Raw genomic sequence first — 6000 nt, 5'->3', positions numbered from 1 at the left:
ATAGCCAGGCAAAATAAAACTTGCATGAGTCTTTTTTTTTTTTTTTTTTTTTGAGGTGGAGTCTGGCTCTCTTGCCTAGGCTGGAGTGCAGTGGCCGGATCTCAGCTCACTGCAAGCTCCGCCTCCTGGGTTCACGTCATTCTCCTGCCTCAGCCTCCCGAGTACCTGGGACTACAGGCGCCCGCCACCTCGCCCAGCTAGTTTTTTTGGGTATTTTTTTAGTAGAGACGGGGTTTCACTGTGTTAGCCAGGATGGTCTCGATCTGCTGACCTCGTGATCCGCCCGACTTGGCCTCCCAAAGTGCTGGGATTACAGGCTTGAGCCACCGCGCCCGGCCATGAGTCTTGTACAGTATTAGCCATTACAGTCTCACTCTGGTGCCAACAACCCAAGCCTGTGAAATGTGAGGAAAGCACCTGGTGGCTAAGATAAGACAACAAAATGATGCTCTCCAGACCTGAGCTGTAGCTCAGGCAAAGCAAGTGCCTACTTTTGCACTGCCTTGTAATATAGACTGTGCATTTGTATGATAGTTTCTCATTTTTTTTCAAGTGTCAACTGCACTAGCTTTCAAAATTTAGCATGTATGAGAGTTTTAGGAGAGCTTGTTACAACATAGATTGCTGACTATACCCTGAGTTTTCAATTTGGTAAGTCTTGCCTAGTGTCTGCAAATTTGTATCTCTCCCAAGTTTCCATGTGATGCTGCTGGTTTGGAAACCACATTTTGAGAATTGAGAAACCAAATTGAGAATCCCATGTCTACTCCATTCTTTGGACTGTAAGACTTAGGTAGGGACTGTAACTCATCCTCCTTGGTCTCTCTTACCAGCTAACTCAGTACTATGATCCACGTAGGACCTTTTAATGTAATAATCTGATATGGTTTGGCTCTGCATCCTCACCCAAACTTCACCGTGAATTGTACTGCCATAATTCCCACATGTTGTGAGAGTGACCTGGTGGGAGATAATTTGAATCATGGGGGCAGTTTCCCCCATCCTGTTCTCATGATAGTGAATAGATCTCATGAAATCTGATGGTTTTATCAGGGATTTCTGCTTTTGCATCTTCCTCATTTTCTCTTGCTGCCACCATGTAAGAAGTGCCTTTCACCTCCCACCATGATTCTGAGGCCTCCCCAGCCATGTGGAACTGTAAGTCCAATTAAACCTCTTTTTCTTCTCAGTCTTGGGTATGTCTTTTTTAGCAGTGTGAAAACAGACAAATACAGTAAATTGGTACCAGTAGAGTGGAGCATTGCTGAAAAGATACCTGAAAATGTGGAAGTGAGTTTGGAACTGGGCAAAAGGCAGCAGTTGGGACAGTTTAGAGGGTTCAGAAGAAGACAGGAAAATGTGGGAAAGTTTGGAACTTCCTAGAGACTTGTTGAATGGCTTTGACAAAAATACTGATAATGATATAGATAATGAAATCCAGGCTGAGGTGTCCTCAGATGGAAATGAGAAACTTGTTGGGAACTGGAGCAAAGGTGACTCTTGTTACGTTTTATCAAAGAGACATTTTGCCTGTACCCTAGAGACTTGTGGAACTTGAACTTGAGAGATGATTTAGGGTATCTGGCAGAAGAAATTTCTAAGCAGCAAAGTATTCAAGAGGTGACTTGCGTGTTATTAAAAGCATTCAGTTTTAAAAGGGAAGCAGAGCATAAAAGTTTGGAGAATTTGCAGCCTGACAATGTAATAGAAAATAAAATCCCATTTTCTGAGTAGAAATTCAAACTGACTGCAGATATTTGCATAAGTAACAAGGAGCTGAATGTTAATCCCCCACACAATGGGAAAAATGTCTCCAGGGCACGTCAGAGACCTTTGTGGCAGCCTCTCCCATCACAGGCCCAGAGGTCTAGGAGGAAAAAATGGTTTTGTGGGCAGGTTCCAGGATCCCCACGCTGCATGCAGTCTAGGGATTTGGTGTCCTGTGTCTCAGCTGATCCAGCTATGGCTGAAAGGGGCCAACATAGAGCTTGGGCCATGGCTTCAGAGGGTACAAGCCCCAACCCTTGGTAGCTTCCACATGGTGTTGAGCCTGATGTTGCAAAGAAGTCAAGAATTGGGGTTTGGGAACCTCCACCTAGATTTCAGAAGATGTATGGAAATGCCTGAATGCCCAGGAAGAAGTTTGCTGCAGGGGCAGGGCCATCATGGAGAACCTCTGCTATGACAATGCAGAAGGGAAATGTGGGGTTGGAACCCCTACACAGAGTCCCTACTGGGGCACCATGTAGTGGAGCTGTGAGAAGAGGGCCACCGTCCTCCAGACCCCAGAATGGTAGATCCACCTACAACTTGCACTGTGCACCTGGAAAAGCCACAGACACTCAACACTAGCCCATGAAAGCAGCTGGGATGGAGACTGTACCCTGAAAAGCCACAGGGCAGAGCTGTCCAAGGCCATGGGAACCCACCTCTTGCAGCAGTGTGACCTGGATGTGAGACCCAGAGTCAAAGGAGATAATTTTGGAACTTTAAAATTTGACAGCCCGCTGGATTTTGGACTTGCATGGGCTCTGTAATCCTTTTGTTTTGGCCAATTTCTCCCATTTGGAATGGCTGTATTTACCCAATACCTGTATCCCCATTGTATCTAGGAAGTAACTAGCTTGTTTTTGATTTTACAGGCTCATAGGCAGAAGGGACTTGTCTTGCCTCAGATGAGACTTTGGGCTTTTGGATTAATGCTGACTTGAGTTAAGACTTTGGGGGACTGTTGGGAAGGTGTGATTGGTTTTGAAATGTGAGGACATGAGATTTGGAGGGGCCAGGAGTGGAATGACATGGTTTGGCTCTGTGTCCCCACCTAAATCTCATCTTGAATTGTACTCCCATAATTCCCACATGTTGTGGGAGGGACCCAGTGGGAGATAATTTGAATCATGGGGGATAGTTTACCCCATACTGTTCTCATGGTAGTGAATAGGTCTCACGAGATCTGATGGTTTTATCAGGGGTTTCTGCTTTTGCATCTTCCTCATTTTCTTTTGCCACCGCCATGTAAGAAGTGCCCTTTGCTCCCCTCTGCCACGATTTTGAGGCCTTCCCAGCCATGTGGAACTGTAAGTCCAATTAAACCTCTTTTTCTTCCCAGTCTCAGGTATGTCTTTGTCAGTAGCATGAAAACAAACTAATAAATAATCATTGACTGAATAATTCAGGGGTTTTCTTTGGGTTGTTGTTTTTGTATGTTTCTATATGGAATTTCCTAGGGTGTACTAGAGGTTTCATGGTAGCTCTGCTGTCTATAGTAAGAATCATAGTCTATAGTAAGAATTATAGTAAGGACCATTGACTTTTAGGTTTTCCTCACTCCATTTGTGGAGAGAGGCAGCATCAGGATCAATAACTGTTGTTGAGGAACTTTCCCATTGAGGATAACTCTTCACTTTGCTTTCAGAAATGCACATACTCTTTTTTATGAACAAATGCTAGTTGTGGCAGGCTATGATTGCTAAAAATCAGGGGTGGTTGATTTAATCTGATTACAGAGACAAAAGCGTGTGGAGCCAGGAAGAGAAGCAAAATATGTGGGAAGATAAAGAGTCTAAAAAAGAGATAAAGAAAGAACCTTCAGAGCCTGAGCAGGTGGCCACATATGACCCCTGGTGCTGCCTGAGTGTATCTGAGATAAAGATCCCTGTAGGCAGGCCTTGTGTTTACTACTCTCCCTGCTGGTGGGTGGAAACAGACTGCCTGGTGGGGTAGAAGTGGTGCTATGATTTGGGTGTGGTTTGTCCCCACCATACTCAGGTTGAAATGCAATTACCAATGTAATGGTGTTGGGAGGTGGGACCCTTGAAAGGTAATTGGGTCATTCAGAGGGATTAACGTCTTCCTTGCAAGATTGCATTAGTTCTCGTGGAGATGGTTTCATTGTCAAGAAGAGTTGGTTGTAATAAAGCAGATTGGCCTTCTCCTTTGTCCCCTCTCTTGTGCCTGTGCCTGCTGCTGCTCTCACATGTGCTCCCACCACGTGATGACTTCTGCCACGTTATGACCACAGCACGAGGCCCTCACAATAAGCTGAACAGGTGCAGCTCCCTGATTTTGGACTTCCCAGCCTCCAGAACTATAACGAGTACGTTTATTTTTTAAATAACTTACTCAGGCTGGGTACAGTGGCTCATGCCTGTAATCCCAACACTTTGGGAGGCTGAAGTAGGAGGATTGCTGGAACCCAGGAGTTTGAGACCAGTCTGGGCAACATAGTGAGACCATGTCTCTGCAAAAAATGAAAAAAAAAAAATAACCAAGTGTGGTGATGCACATCTGTGGTTTCTGCTACTTGGGAGTCTGAGGAGGGAGGATTGCTTGAGCCTGGGAGGTTGAGGCTGCAGTGATCATGCCACTGCACCCCAGCCTAGGCCACAGAGTGAGACACTGTCTCAAAAAAAGAATTACCTAGTCTCAGATAGTCTGTTATAGCAACAGAAAATAGGCTAAGATGGGGGTAAAATAGGTAAAGTCTTTTTTGGCACTTGCTAGTCTTTTTTGGTGGGTTCATCTATCCTCTATTGCCCCAGTGTTCTGATATTTGGGGTCCCTCCTTTCTGGTAAGCTGGTAAGTGATTGGACAGTATAGTGTTAATGACTGAAGAACATTTCTATTTAATTTAGCTAAATTCAACAAATTACTGGTTAGCTGCCATATGCCAGGCATCTCTAGCCACTGGAAGTAAAAAAAGAAATGCAACACAGTCTCTATTGCTTTCATTCTAATGGGAGATGCAAGGCACTATGGCAGGGGCAGGCAGAGGACAAGAATGAATAAGTAAGTTGACCATGAACTTTTTAATCAAAATTGAGAAATTTTAGAAAGTGAAAGAGAAAGCTAAAAAATTATAGTGGATCAATGGAAAGGAAGATGCAGGGTCACTCTATCTTTTCAGGGCCTATGAGAGCAATGAGAAGGGGCTATTCAGTACAGCTCGGCCTAGCCAGTAGGTTGTGGGTGGGGGCTTAGAGCAGAAATGTAGAGCACTACTTAGTGGATATTGTGCTTGAGTTGAGTCTTGGGCCTGAACTTATGCATTTTAAAGCAAGACCCCCTGAAAAGGAGCATTGTTTTCCCCAGATGACTCTACTGGTGGAATTTAAGGTGTTATGATCCCTGGGAGTGCAAAAGGAGAAAATTTCCAAATCGTACTACTTTGAGTGATGAGTGATAGACCTCATGTTCTTAATAAACATTTATCATGTGTACAGGGAGCAAAAATCACTTGGTAGTTCACGATTCCTCATTTCAGAAAAATGGAAGTTCAGTTGATTCACTCAGAACTCTTAGAAAAAAAAGAGAAGCAATTTACTCATTCCTCCTCAACCCTGTCATACCTCTCTAACATTCTCTCTCTATCTGTCTCTCTCTTTTAGTACACAAAGTCAGTAAAGCTGATCCTTGAACCAAGGTTGTAAAATGATCAGTCCCAGGTTGAAAACAACTAATCTCATTGTAAGACAGCTCTCAATATTTAGACAAAGCTAAAATCTTTGCATTAGAGCTCAACGGTATCTCCTTGAAGTCTGTATTTCGTTACCTAGTCTCTGCCCCAAGCTTTCCCTTCATTGCTAAGTTTCTTTCCTAATTACCTTGCCTGCATTTACTTTCTCACCTGCTGAGAACATATTCTCACAGTAGCATAATTGCGTAGCTGTGGCTTATATTTTGCTACTACCTTGGGTACTGTTTGCTGCAAGTAAGGACATTTACAATCCCTGAGAGATGTTGAAACAGTCCCAAAATAACAGACATGCAAACGCTTTGCCTGATTAGCTGCTACTTATTAAAACATGGTTTAAGGGCTGAGTTGCCAACTTTATGTTTCCATAAAGTACTGCATGGTCTTGAATAATGAAGCAAATTGCAGAATACTGATGTTTATGAGCGGTCAAATCTGGGTTTCCAGAGGCACAGACCATGACTTCTTACTTGTAGTTTCAATAGTTTCAAGTTAATACAAACTTTTTGCATTATGTATTTTTAAC

The sequence above is a fragment of the Macaca thibetana genome, chromosome 6, assembly GCF_024542745.1.
Source record: "Macaca thibetana thibetana isolate TM-01 chromosome 6, ASM2454274v1, whole genome shotgun sequence".
Taxonomy (NCBI): Eukaryota; Metazoa; Chordata; class Mammalia; order Primates; family Cercopithecidae; genus Macaca; species Macaca thibetana.
Note: the sequence above shows the minus strand (reverse complement) of the source record.